The following is a 15,138-nucleotide window of genomic DNA, read 5'->3' as shown; positions in this document are numbered from 1 at the left end:
TCAGCCTAAGGTAGCCTTTCTAGAGGAGTCTGTTTACAATGGACCATAAGCCTTTAGGTGTGTTAATGAAATGAGATACTGAGAGACATTAGGAAATTTGGAGGAGTCTTTTAGCTGGAATTGATTGGATCATGGTGAGCTGCTAGGAAGGGATAGTTGTATCCCACACTATTGGATTAACAAGAGAAGCAGGGAATGGATATTGAGGGGAGGCCTCGAGGGCTGGCGTGGTAGTGGAGGGGAGAGAATCTGGTTGTGGGGAACAGAAAAAGGTGACAGAAGTTTTGAATTTGGTTAGGTCTCTGCCTAGGATGGGGGTAGGGCAATGAGGCATGATAAGAAAAGAATATGAGAAAACAGTATCAAATAGAGAATAAATAAGATGTCCGATGGCGTGTGGGCACGAAATGAGTCCATCAACCCCCACAACTGAGACCTAAGAGGAATGAGTGGGTCCTGAAAATTCTGGCAAAGGTGGCCCCAATACTGATTAAAAAAGAGATTGGCTTACTCGCTACTAGAAGAGTTACCCTGGGCTTCAATGCAGTAATGGCAGATGGTGCCAGGGGCCCTGGAACTCGTTAGTTTTCAGTAGGTAGGCTGAGAAGGTGTGGAAGTGCAAGCAATTATTCACTTTTCATTTTGCTGAAGGGTTGGTGGCTCTGAGGTCCAGCCTTTTCTGTCTGTCTGTTGAGAGAACAGTCAGACTTCCAGTGGCCTGTCTGCTGGCAGACTGGGCAAGGACTTTTTAGCACTTGTGGGTTAGGACATGCCTGCACCCAGTGACCTACTTTGCCACATTTAAAACAAGGCCCAGGAGGGCTACTGCTATTGGGTTTTTTGTGCCCTTAGGTACTATGGCTGGGCTGATGGATAGAAGCACATGCTCTTTGTCCTCTATCTAATTTACTTTGCTCATCCCTGTTATTGAAGACTTTAAAAGCCAGGTTAAGGAGGTCTTGCTTTATTTGTTTGTTTGCTTTTGAGACAGAGTTTTGCTCTTGTTGCCCAGGGTGGAGTGCAATGGTATGATCTTGGCTCACTGAAACCTCCATCTCCCAGGTTCAAGTGATTCTCCTGCCTCAGCCTCCCAAGTAGCTGGGATTACTGGCATGCGCTACCACACCCAGCTAATTTTATATTTTTAGTAGAGATGGAGTTTCTCTATGGTGGTCAGGCTGGCCTTCAACTCCTGACCTCAGGTGATCCGCCCGCCTTGGCCTCCCAAAGTGCTGAGATTACAGATGTGAGCCACCACGCCTGGCTTTGATATGGGGTTTGAGGGCCATCTTCAGCCTTTTTAAGTTTGTGCCAGATGCTGGGGGCAGATTGGGAGATAAAATGGGTATTAAGAACAATAGTTCCTTCTCGGGAGTCAGGGTTAACGCGAGTATATTTTTGGAGGGCCTCTGCAAGGTGGGAAAGGAATTGGGCAGGATTTTCATCTGCTCTTTGGTAAATTTCTTTGAGGTTTTCAAAATTCACAGCCTTACAGGCAGCTTTGTTAAGGCCTGCAATAAGGCAAGTAATCATATGGTTACAGGATGCCCGGCCGGGGTCTGTGGGTTGGTGTTCCCATGAAGGCTCTTCCCGGGCGATGGCAGCGGCTTCTATGGGCTTAGTAAAATTTTGACGATGAAGATCATCAGCATGTGCCTGGGCTGCAAGCCACACTCTTTCCTTCTCGACCAGAGGGTTAGAAAAGAGGATAATATGGAGATCATGCCAAATGAGTTAATAAGACTAGGTGAGATATTTAAATTCTCTGATATAAGTATCGGGATCAAAGGAGAAAGACTCAAAATTTTTTTTTTCAAACTGGGAGAGATTGGAGAGGGAGAAGGGGACGTGGACTTGGGGACTTGGATGATCCCTTTGGTTTCTGCTATCTCCCAGGGGGGAAGCAAGGGAGCTGGTTGCTAGGCATGTTGGGCTCACGAGTGGGTAAGGAGTGGGGTTGGAGAGGTCTCTGAGTCAGAAGCAGGGTGGTTGGAGAGAGCAAGGAAAAGTGGTAGGGCCAGAGCAGGGCGTACAATGAAGGATCATGATGCTCTAGTGGGGGATTAAGATTCGGTCAAGGAAGAGGAAAGTTGGCAGGGTCAAAAAAAGAGGAGTCATCTGCTGGGGCTATGGGGAGTGTGGCAGGAGATGAGTCAGGTTTGGAGAGGGTGAGGAGGATTTGGAAAGTAGAACAGGGTGGGCAGAGAGAAGGATGACTATGGAGAGTGAAGAAAGCCTGAACATAAGACCATTTCCCATTCTGATGGCAAAAGTTGTCTCAGTCTCTAAGTATATTGAAATCAAAAGTGCCATTTTCAGGCCACTGGGAGCCATTGTCTAATTTGTATTGAGGCCAAGTGGTATTGCAGTAAAATATATGCCTCTTAGAACAGACCTCTGAACAGAGGCCAAGGGCACTGAGATTACACAGGAGACACCAAAGGGGATAGTTTAGGGAGGGGTAGACTGAGAGGCTCCCATAGTGAATGGGGGAGGGAGGTAGGGGAAGAAGAGACTGCCGATGACAAGGACAGCGGGGACATCCCCTGTCCAACGGGCTTTGTACAGAATAGAGGAGGTAGCCTCCAAGTCAGGCTGGAAGAATTAGAGGTCTGGAGGCTGGAGGAAGCTCTTGCCCCAGCGCTGGGTCTTTCAGGAAGGCAGAGATGGTCAAGGGTCCTGGGTAAACTGCAAGAGTCTCTCTTACTCACCCCAGCAAAGGCTCTGATGGTGAACTAGGTCACCAACAATGGGATAGTCTGGGAGATCCTCCGGATCTTTGGCAGGTTCGCGAAGGGGATGGTGGGCGGGAGAGGGGTTATAGGAAAGGGAGGGAGGCCACATATATATATATATATATACATACATACACACACACACACACACACACACACACACACACACACACACACACACACATATATATATAGAGAGAGAGAGAGCACGAGCACGTGCACGCAACCTCTAAGGGTGTCCAGCCAGAGTCTACCCCATCCCGGGTTTTGGCACCAAAATCTAAGGTCAACGGAGAGAAAGGATGAGAAGACCCAGTCAGGCAGGGAAGTTTTTTGACCTGCCAGTCTGCTCCATAACAGTCAGAAGAGGCAGCCCCAAGATTACAAAATGAGAGGGTTTATGTGGGGTGAGAGGGGCCTAAGGAAGTCTCTGGATGGAGGTATCTATCAGCTTGTACAAGCACCGAGATAGTTTACCAGCTTTTGACAAATTTACAATACATCATCCTGTGACTTTCATGGCAGCGATTTGAAAAAAAAAAAAAAAAAAAAAAAAAAAACAGGAATTTACATGCATGTGTAAAACAGAAATTTACAAGTACCTTTCTTATTACCTCCCCCGTGCTGTCCAGATGGCTATAATCAGGCTTTGCTCATGGTAGCACATCTGGTAGCCTTGCTGTGGCACCTAGATAAGAGTTTAGGAATGTGGCTGCAGAGCAATCAGGGTGGGGGGTCAGCTGCATTGAGGGGTTTTCTGGGGCAGCTTGTCCCTAACAGTTGGCAAACTTAGAGAACAGCAGTAGTTATTGGAAGATATGCATATCTTTTTATTTTATTTTATTTTTTGAGATGGAGTCTCACTCTGTTGCCCAGGCTGGAGTGCAGTGGCATGATCTTGGCTCACTGCAACCTCTGCCTCCCGGGTTCAAGTGATTCTCCTACCTCAGTCTCCCAAGTGGCAGAGACTACAGGCATCCACCACCACACCCAGCTAATTTTTTTGTATTTTTAGTAGAGACAGGGTTTCTCCATATTGGTCAGGCTGGTCTCAAACTCCTGACCTCGTGATTTGACTGCCTCGGCCTCCCAAAGTGCTGGAATTATAGGTGTGAGCCACTGCACTGGGCCAGAAGAGACACATATCTGACTCAAATGTCAAATCAGGCGATCCTATTACTTGGGACATTCTCCCATCCTTACCCTACTTACTAACGTGCTCAAAGCTCTCCATCCCAGAAGACACTGGACTATGCCCTACTGTGTGTCCCTGGTGTTTTTCTGCTTTGCAAATTCTTGCACTGCCTCCCTGTGGTAGGGTTTTTTGTTGTTGTCTTTTAAAATTGTTTTTCTGCCTGAACAAATATGAGAGAATTGAGAAAACAGGCATTATTTTTGTCTTTTTCTCTAAATACAGCCATCCAATTGACTGACCAGGAAGAACTGGGGTTGGGGAAAGAAAACCTTAAAGTCCCAAAAGGTTCTGTTTGTATGGAAAGGGTAAACCAGGATATTCCTCTCAGCCTCAGGGCATTCAGCTGAGAAGCTACATTCTGTTTGTATGGAAAGGTTCTGTTTGTATGGAAAGGGTAAACCAGGATATTCCTCTCAGCCTGAGGGCATTCTCCTGAGAAGCTACATTCCCACACATCAGGGTGTCCTCTGGAAAGAGATTACCAAGGGGCTGATATTCTTCCAAAAGACATAGCTATTGTGTTTATCTTGGGTTATCCCAAAACAGTCCTGATGTATTGTAAATTTGTCAAAACTCAAGACTGAAAAAAGAGCAGAATGTGGCTGAGGAAACTCTGTTCCATCAAGTTTCCAAACAGAAACCTAAATTTAAACATGTCCTGATAAGGCATTTGTGCCTAAGGAAGATTAAAAAAAGAAAAAGAAGAAAGATTTTTTTGACAGTGGAATGTAAGGGGATTATTTTTTGCTTTCCTCTCATGAAATATTTACAAATAGAAAAGTACAATAAAAAAGAAAAAGTTGATAATGTGAATTGGAGGGGAGGAGTTGGTTTTGGGGAATGTTAAAAAGAAACTGGAAATTTAAGATTTTACTGCAAGCCAAGTTAGGCTGGCAGAAACAGAGTAGTGGATTTGAGACCCTGCTTGACACACATTTGGAAAACACAGGAAAAAACAGTGCCTCTGATTAAAGTTAAAATAATTAAACAGAAGGTAATTAGACTCAAGTGGCTCTAGGGATCTAGGTTCCTGTGTAACAACAACAATAACAACAAAAAAATCTAACTCAAATCCATAACTCGAATCCATATCTTGTTAGTTACTACCTTAGGAGAAAACAAAATTCAGGCTTAATCAACCATAAATCTCCAATTAATCTGATTATATAACCAGAAAATTTTCTCCTGGACACTCCAAATGAAGCGACTTCATAACTGTACCCAATCAATTCTTTAATTTGCTTTGCTTCCTCCCAAACCATAAAGCCTTTTCTTTCTTTTTTCTTTTTCTTTTTTTTTTTTTTTTGAGACGGAGTTTTCCTCTTGTTGCCCAGGCTGGAGTGCAATGGTGCGATCTCAGCTCACTGAAACCTACCCTCCTGGGGTTCAAGCGATTCTCCTGCCTCACCCTACCAAGTAGCTAGGATTACTGGCATGCACCACCACACCCGGCTAATTTTGTATTTTTAGTAGAGATGGGGTTTCTCCATGTTGGTCAGGCTGGCCTCGAACTCCTGACCATATGTGATCCGCCTGCCTCGGCCTCCCAAAGTGTTGGGATTACAGGCACGAGCCAACCACGCCCGGCTAAAGCCTTTCTTTAAGACCCTCTAGTAGTCCCTAATGACAAACCATGTCTAGGGGTTACCCCATTGGTTAATCACTGTTTGCTCATATTAACTCTTTAATGGTGCCTCCGTTTATTTTTGAACAGGGTGAAGTAGGGACTGGGGACCCCACAGACTACAGCTCCATCCACGCAGGACACCTGCACTCAGCCAGCATCTTTCCCTGATGCCCTTCTCCTCATCACCTCACAACCTGGGGAAGATGCGGGGCCGCGGGCGCAGAGCTGCAAGCCGCTGGAGCCAAAGCCGCAGCTTTGCTGAAACCGGACAGGACGCCCGAGGTCCCTGCACCGCAGGAGACTGAGGGCTGAGCTACGTGAAACTCAGGCTCACAGAGTCGGTCCCGCCACCGCCATTTCTGGCCAGCTCCGATGAGACTTACCCCGTGTCCGGATGCCCTGCCCCACACACTCACCATTTTGCGGCTTCAGAGCTGTCCTCCGGTCTTAGCTATGAATGTTCCAATACCAGTAGGTCACAGAGCGATGGAGGGTGAGGCTGAGGCTGTGGCAGAATCACCAAGACCTCCAGGAAACAGGACACAGGACAGTAAAGCAAGGACCTCAAGCTCTGGCTGGAACAAGACAAAGACCCCGCCAGATACCAGGAGCCGCCCCTTCCTCTCTGGTTGTGAATCTGATTGGACAGTTCCCACCCCAGCGTCTTGATTGGATAGGGCTCCGGGTTCCCCGCCCTCAGGCCTTGAGTGACAGAAGATGCGACCGGACAGTGCACTGAATGAGGCAAGAATGACAGGCTCTTGAGCACTGTCATTTTCAGAAAAGGCTTTCTGTCTGTGCTGGGTTTAGTTCTCCCCAGCGGTAATTTTTTAATCTTGTGTTTAAGGTTATGTCCACTTATAAACTGTATACACACATATGTATGTTGTTTATAAATGGAAACTCTATAATAATTATTTTAATATTTAATATTTCATAACTTTTTTGGCCTCTGATCTTCTAAGTAGGCAACCTGAGATTTTAGAAGAAAAGCAAACCTCTAAGAAACAAAATGTGTTAGGGTCGGGCGTGGTGGCTCACTCCTGTAATCCAAGCATTTTGGAGGCCAAAGCAGGCGGATCACCTGAGGTCGGGAGTTCAAGACCAGCTTGACCAACATGGTGAAACCCCGTCTTTAAAACAAAAAAAAAACAATTTTTTTTTTAAAAAAAAGAAGAAATAAGATGTGCCAGGCAGTAGCTCACGCCTGTAATCCCAGCACTTTGAGAGACCGAGGCGAGTGGATCACCACAGGTTGGGAGTTAGAGATCAGCTTGGCTAACATGATGAAACACCCTCTCTACTAAATATACAAAATTAGCTGGGCCTGGTGGAGTGTGCCTGTAATCCCAGCTACTCCGGAAGCTGAGGCAGGAGAATCACTTGAACCTGGGAGGTGGAGGTTTCAGGGAGCCAGAATCTCGCCTCTGCACTTCAGCCTGGGCGACAGAGAGAGACTCGGTCTCCAAAACTAAAAAAGAATAAGATAAAAAAAGAAATAAAATGTTAGCTGTGGGTGAATTTTAAACATTTTAGTGACCACATTAAATATATATATTTTTTTTAAAAGTGAAATTGTTTGTTATTCTTTAACCCGGTATATCCAAAATATTATTATTTTAACCCATTTATGCCTGAGGTTGCAATTTTTAAAATTTTTGCAATCATACCTTGGCAATGAATGACCTTAAGCAGTAGGATATAAATAACTCCCACATGTTTAGCGTTCCAACAATGGAACACTAGGAATAAATGTTATCAATATATAATTATTATTATTATTATTTTGAGATGAAATTTCTCTCTTGTTGCCCAGGCTGGAGTACAATGGCATGATCTCAGCTCACTGCAACCTCTGCCTCCTGGGTTGAAGCAATTCTCCTGCCTCAGCCTCCCAACTAGCTGGGATTACAGGTGTGTGCCACCACACCCAGCTAATTTTGAACTTATATTATAGATGGGGTTTTGTTATATTTATCAGGCTGATCTTGAACTCCTGACCTCAGGCGATTCACCTATCTCGGCCTCCCAAAGTGCTTGTATTATAGAGTGAGCCATCTCGCCCGACCCAATAGATAATTATTAATAAAATGATTTTTGATCCTAAATCATCTTAATTCACTCTATTTCATATCTGCAGCACATCTCATTTTAAATCAGCCACATTCCAGGTACCCAGTAGCCTCAAATGGCAAGCAGCTGACACATTGAAGTGCATCTCTGAGAGCTCTGAGTCTCTTACCTCAAAGAGGTAAAGGACCTAAATATCCCTTTTCTAGTAGAAGTGAGAGAACAACCTCTCTCAATAAACTCTGTTCAGCCCAAGGGTGGGAGGGACAGTGCCCTTAGAGCATCAGCTGCAAGCAGGAAGTGTCTGCATGTAGACAACTGTGTTCCAGTTGCTGTTTGGATTTCAAAAATCCTGTTTGGATTTCTCTTCCAAATATCAGACAATAAACAATGGATGATAGGGCCTCAGAAAGAGGAAATCCATGTCTTCAGGTCTCTTCACAGTGTTGACCTCCAAAGTCTAGATGTGGAGGGAACAGATTAAAAGCTGATATGGTTTGGCTCTTTGTCCCAACCCAAATCTCATCTTGAATTGTAATCCCCACAAGTCAGGGAAGAAGCCCTGTGGGAAGTGATTGAGTCGTGGGGGCAGACTTCCCCCTTGCTGTTCTCTGATAGAGTTCTCAGGAGATCTGGTTGTCTGATGCGTGGTGCTTTCTCTCTCCTTCACTCTCTCCTGCCACCTTGTGAAGACATGCCTTGCTTTCCTTTTGCCTTCTGCCATGTTTGTACATTTCCTGAGGCCTCCCCAGCCATGAGAAATTTTGAGTCAATTAAATCACTTATCTTCATAAAGGTGTCCAAAACTAAAAAAGAATAAGAATAAAAAAAGAAATAAAATGTTAGCTGTGGGTGAATTTCAGGTAGTTCTTTACAATAGTGTGAAAATAAATTAATACTCAATCTCAGGTAGTTCTTTATAGCAGTGTGAAAATAAATTAATACAAAGGTCAACTTCTTATTTTGCTATTTGGCCGTGGAGCTAATTGTCCGGCTGTTGCTTATGTTTTTCTCCTGTGGTGTGCTGTGTGAGTTTAAGCACCAATCATATGCATCTACATCTACTTGCTCTTCTGTGTAACTCTATACCATCTAACAGATATCTAACTTTTTTTTTTTTTTTTTTTTTTTTTTTTTTTTTTTTTTTAAGACGGAGTTTCGCTCTTGTTACGCAAGCTGGAGTGCAATGGCGCGATCTCGGCTCACGGCAACCTCCGCCTCCTGGGTTCAGGCAATTCTCCTGCCTCAGCCTCCTGAGTAGCTGGGATTACAGGCACGCGCCACCATGCCCAGCTAATTTTTTGTAGTTTTAGTAGAGACGGGGTTTCACCATGTTGACCAGGATGGTCTTGATCTCTTGACCTCGTGATCCACCCGCCTCGGCCTCCCAAAGTGCTGGGTTTACAGGCTTGGCCCCCCGCGCCCGGCCCTCTTTTTTTTTTTTTTTTTTTTTTTTGCGATGAAGTTTTTCTCTTCCGTCAGGCTGGAGTGCAGTGGCTCAATCTCGGCTCACTGGAACCTCTGCCTCCTGGGTTCAAGCGATTCTTCTGCCTCAGCCTCCTGAGTAGCTGGACTACAGGTGCGCCCCACCACACCTGGCTAATTTTTTGTATTTTAGTAGAGATTTTCACCATGTTGGCCAGGATGGTCTTGATCTCCTGACCTCAGAATGCTGCCCACCTAGGACTCCCAAAGTGCTGGGATTACAGGCATGAGCCACCGTGCCTGGCTCATAATATGTGTTTTAGGAAGCTCTGCTCCAATGAAAATAGTTTCTAAAATACCTGATTTTTTTCATCATACCCAAAGAGTGGGACAGCTTCTGTCCCATGCTCTGAAATCTCCTAAGAATTTTAATTTAATCTTCCTTCAAGTTTATACTTTGAGCTGAAGTCCATCTTATGATTTGTAATAGGCTGAATAATCTGACAGCTCTTCCATGGCTATTGGAGAACATGAGACTATTTGTATTGTAATAACCTACTCTAGGCTAGCATAACTGACTCCATGTTAGCTGTAAACCCCAACCTGGCTTCCCCCTCTTTACCACAGCCCCTTTGGGTGCATAACTGGGTCATGCTGCACTTAGGAGGATTGAAGCATTCTTAACACTTGTCACCATTGTAACTGCATCCTGCTTGACATACCTCCCCCTGCTATTGTAAGAAAAAAGTTTCCCTTTGATCATCGTGTAGAAGGAGCCTGATCGCCCCGCTTCTTGGTAATTGTATGGAAACCACCTATGTCCGCAGCCCCTTCCTCTAACCTGCTTTTCTGCTTCTGTAAAATTCTGCTTCAGCTAGGTACTTCCCTCCCCTACCTAAATTAAGGTATAAAAGATAATCAGGCCACTTCCTCAGGGTCGAGACAATTTTGAGCATTAGCCGTCTCTAGGTTGCTGGCAAATCAATAAAGGAGTCTTAATTTGGAACTCAGAGTGTGGCACATTCCTTCTAACTCACTCGGTTACAACAGTGTATTTGAGAAACTCTGTATTAAACTATTTTAAATCCTTTCTACATCATTTATGCAATGTGTAAAAGCTGTAGTGATCTGGAAATTTGGTTTCAAAATCTCAGAAACACCAGATAAAGATGTGTGTTTTCTGATTTACGAATTCCTATTCTGTGAGGGTTTCAAATGTGTTTCTAGAGATATTTATACTCAGTAACTTTATTAGAACACTAAGTATCTCTCTAAATGTAAAAAAATCTATATTTTAATTTTCGGTGTTTTAATATAAATTGAGATAGGTAATAACACTATATGACCTTTTTTTTTTTTTTTGAGACAGAGTCTTGCTCTGTCACCAGGCTGGAGTGCAGTTGTGTGATCTCGGCTCACCACAAACTGCCTCCCAGTTCAAGTGATTCTGCTGCCTCAGCCTCCCGAGTAGCTGGGATTACAGGCATGCACCACCACACCCAGCTAAATTTGTATTTTCAGTAGAGACAGGGTTTCTCCATGTTGGTAAGGTTGGTCTCCAACTCCCGACCTCAGGTGATCTCCCACCTCAACCTCCCAAAGGGCTGGGATTACAGGTGTGTGCCACCCCACCCGGCCATGACCAAATTTCTTATGGTAATATAGATTAATCCATTTACTGCATATGTATATACATTTTATTTTATTTTATTTTATTTTGAGACGAAGTCTCACTCTGTTGCTAGGCTGGAGTGCAGTGGCACAATCTTGGCTCACTGCAGCCTCCACCTCCAAGGTTCAAGCAATTCTCCTGCCTCAGCCTTTTTGAGTAGCTGTGACTACAGGTGCATGCCATCACGCCCAGCTAATTTTTTTTTTTTTTTTTTTTGAGATGGAGTCTCTCTCACTCTGTAGCCCAGGCTGGAGTGCAGTGGCGTGATCTTGGCTCACTGCAACCTCCACCTCCTGGGTCCTGGTTTGAGCAATTCTCCTACCTCAGCCTCCCAAGTAGCTGGGATTACCGGCACGAGCCACCGATGCCCAGCTAACTTTTGTATTTTTTAGTAAATATGGGGTTTCTTTTGTATTTTTTAGTAGAAACGGGGTTGGCCAGTCTGGTCTTGAACTCCTGACCTCGTGATCCGCCCACCTCAGCCTCCCAAAGTGCTGGGATTACAGGCGTGAGCCACCACACCCAGCCTAATTTTTGTATTTTAAGTAGAGACAGGTTTTCATCACATTGGCCAGGAAGGTCTAGATCTCTTGATCTCGTAATCCGCCCAACTCAGCCTCCCAAAGTGTGGGGATTGTAGGTGTAAGCCACCGTGCCCAGCCCAAATCCCTTCTTTATACATGTCTGTTACTTTTTCTAGACCTAACTTTTTTTTTTTTTAAGTTTATGAGGTTGGTCAACCTGGGTTCCAAAAAAGAAAAAAAAAGTTTATGAGGAATTTTTATGTAACCTACTGAGAGATTATAGGAATAACATTTTATGAAATTTAATGGTGCACACAAAATAATGTGAAATGAGAATAATTTTACAGTGAGTGTACCAAATTACATTTTGCTTAATTAGTACATTTCACTTTTCCTTCTCAATTGGAGAACTATATAAGCTTATTTTTCTTCAGTTATTGTTACTGTTTCTTTTATTTTTATGAGTGACAGAATTCAGTTTATTGATTTTATTGGGCCAAGTCATTCAGGTGAACAATGTGAATCCTTCATAAATCATGAGGTTGTTATGACATGTTAAAGAAACAATTACAGGCTGGTGTTTGTTATATAATAGATGCTTCATAATTACTGTAAATATTTCTGTTTTAGTGAGTCTTTGGCTCCAGGTAAGACATGGAAAATATTCAGGGTGAGACAATGGCATCAATTCTGCATATGGAGAGAACACCTGAACTCAGGCTGAACAACTGACTCTCTGAATTTAGAAAGAGGAATTCTGCTTTTATTTTTAGATTTTCCCCATTTCCTCTCTGTCTCTATGTTCAACCCCAGCTGCACATGCTTCCCAGCCCTGCCCCTTTGCCTGTATTGTGGCTACAGCTTTGTCACTGTTCATGTCACCCCATGTCACTTTACAAAGTACTTTGTAAGTCCTGATGAGAAGTTTGGAATTTTTTTTTTTTGAGACGGAGTTTCACTCATGTTACCCAGGCTGGAGTGCAATGGCGCAATCTCGGCTCACCGCAACATCCGCCTCCTGGGTTCAGGCAATTCTCCTGCCTCAGCCTCCTGAGTAGCTGGGATTACAGGCATGCGCCACCATGCCCAGCTAATTTTTTGTATTTTTGGAAGAGATGGGGTTTCACCATGTTGACCAGGATGGTCTCGATCTCTTGACCTCGTGATCCACCCACCTCGGCCTCCCAAAGTGCTGGGATTACAGGCTTGAGCCACCGCGCCTGGCCTGGAATTTTTTTTTAAGATGGAGTCTCACTCATAAGGCAGTGCCATGGTACGATCTCAGCTCCCTGCAACCTCTGCTTCCAAGGTTCAAGCAATTCTTCTGCCTCAGCCTTCTGAATAGCTGGGACTACAGGCATATGTCACGCCCAGCTAATTTTTCTATTTTTAGGAGAAACAGGGTTTCACCATGTTGGCCAGGATGGTCTCAATCTCTTGACCTCGTGATCCACCTACGCTGGCCTCCCAAAGTGCTGGGATTACAAGTGTGAGCCACCATGCTTCGCCGGAATTTTTAAATGTGAAAATTGTTGTTAACTGGAGAGTTTTAGGCTATCTATAGGTTATAATTAAAACATTTTCATTGCTTCATTGAGACAAGAGAGATGCCGTTAATGGGCCAGAGGATTCAATTAGACAATTATCATTGTCTTCATGAAAAGAAAATGTTACTAGATTCCAACACAAAGAATGGTAAATATAAAATTTGTTTAAAATGGGTAAATTATTAATAATAGGTTAAAATGAAGAACTTTCCACCAAAAGGCTTGCTGGAAATTTCCTCTAAGCTACCTGATGCTCAGCCTGCTTCTGGCATTAAAGAGAAGAACCTGGGGAAGCCTCATTTTCTTCCCATGTGCACAATGCAAAACCTTCTAGGGAAACCTGTATTACTTAAAGAAACAATTGCTTTTTTTTTCTTTAAAAAAAGAGGCCAGGCGCAGTGGCTCACGCCTGTAATCCTAGCACTTTGGGAGACCGAGGTGGGTGGTTCACCTGAGGTCAGGAGTTCAAGACCAGCCTGGCCATCATGGTGAAACCCCATCTTTAAAAAAAATAAAATTTAAAAAAGAAAAAAAAAGTCACATTACCTGGGTGCCGTTACCAGTGATATGTCACACTGTTCCTTGGGGACACAGCTCAGTAAGGAGAGTCACATCACCTACATGCTACATTTAGTGAAATATCATAATGACAATATACAAGGGCTCAGGCATGTGATTCATATCACCTTGGTGTTTGGCCCAGAAATATGCCACCATCTTATCCGTAGGCTGGGCCCAGGCAGGAAAGTCAAATCATTTAGGTGGTGGGCAAAGGTATGTGTCACAGACGCACCTGTGGAAAGGCTCAGAGATGAGATTCACCATTCTGCATGTGTCCCGGGTTGCGTATCAATCATCACCTCCTGTAAGATGGGTCTCAGTAGATGAGTCACAGTTACAAAACTGTATAGGTACACAATTATGCAGGACTGGATCTGTGCATGGGAGCCCCAGTCCTGTCTGCAGACTGTGTCCCAGTAACAAGTCACAGCCTCACAGTTGTGTTGAATGCTTGTCCAAGGGTCCTTACCCCATGTGGAGCACATCCACACAGGAGAGTCACAATCTTTTTCGAGGCCAGAACCCAGGAAAGAGAGGAGAGTCAAATCACCTGTGTAATGGGCACAGAGGTAAGTGACAATACCCCCTGTGGTAGGGACCTAAGAAAGGGTCACAGTACCTGGGTGCGTGGACCAGCTATGTGTCACAATTCCTTTTATGGCAGGTATTAAGCAGGAGGGGAGAATAATATCACCTAGATTCTGGGCTCAGGTATATGTCACAATCCCGTCTATAAGCAAACCCAGCCAGAAGGGTAACGTCTCCTGGGTGCTGGGCCCAATGATATGTCACAATGAAACCGGGGTCAGGGGTCAGGCGAAAGAGAAGAGTCACATTACCTAGGTGTGGGGTTCACTGATGTGTCACAATCACCAATTGGGCAGGTCTCAAGCAGGAGAAGAGAGTCTCCTGAGTCCAGCAATGTGTCACAGTCCCAGAGTAAGGAGAGGGCAGGAGAGGACATTCACATCATCTAGAAGATTGGCCCAGAGAGATGTCACAATTTCTCCCGTGGGCAGTGCTAAAGCAAGAGAGTTACGTTACCTGGGTGCTGGACCCAGCAATATTTCACGATCCCTAGGGCAGGGCTCAAGCAGAGAGGAGCTTCACATCACATGGTTGATGGGCCCAGCAATATGTCACAATGCCCTCTTCAGGCAGGAGAGTTCCATTACCTGAGTGCTGGGTCAAGCAATATGTCCAAATTTTCTCTGTAGGCAGGGCCCAGGCAGGAGAGGAAAGCCCCATTGCCTAGGTGCTGGGTTCAGAGATATGTCACAATCCCCCTTGAGGGCAGGACTCAGAAAAGAGAGTCACATAACCTAGGTGCTTGGCCTGAGTATATGTCATAATCACATTTGTGGGCTTGGCCCAGGCAGGAGAATTAAATCATTCAGATTCTGTACAAAAATACCTTTCACAGTTACACCAGCAGAGAGGTCCAGGGATGACATTTACAATCCTGCACGTGTCCTGCTTTATGTATGAGAGCCAATACTTCCTGGGAGTTGGGTCCAAGAATGCAAAGCACAGTCTCAATATTAGACAGTTCCTGCATGAGAGCCCTAATTCCACCTGAAGTCCAAGCATCACCACTCACTTGGGGACCAGATGCATGTATGAGAGTCACAGTTCCAACCTTTGATTGACTCTTGGTGTGACACTCAAAGCCTCAACACTGGTCTGTGTCCATCTGGAAGGGTGACAATTCTTTTTTTTTTTTTTTTGAGACGGAGTTTCGCTCTTGTTACCCAGGCTGGAGTGCAATGGCGCGATCTCGAT

General features: G+C 44.6%; 2 long non-coding RNA genes across 2 annotated transcripts in view; one reads left to right on the top strand and one right to left on the bottom strand.

The window, feature by feature from the left end:
• LOC116543885 overlaps window positions 1-15,138 on the top strand; it is a 373,403-nt gene that overhangs the window by 257,569 nt on the left and 100,696 nt on the right. The window lies entirely within an intron of this gene.
• On the bottom strand, window positions 646-6,276 carry LOC116543887. Its single transcript, XR_004265741.1, has 2 exons — window positions 5,974-6,276; window positions 646-687 (listed from the first exon to the last, which is right to left on the bottom strand). It is a non-coding gene; the product is annotated as an uncharacterized LOC116543887 (long non-coding RNA).

Source organism: Sapajus apella, unplaced genomic scaffold, assembly GCF_009761245.1.
Source record: "Sapajus apella isolate SASKATOON/1434 unplaced genomic scaffold, GSC_monkey_1.0 scaffold199, whole genome shotgun sequence".
Classification (NCBI taxonomy): domain Eukaryota; kingdom Metazoa; phylum Chordata; class Mammalia; order Primates; family Cebidae; genus Sapajus; species Sapajus apella.
This window is presented reverse-complemented; position numbering and strand designations above follow the sequence as displayed.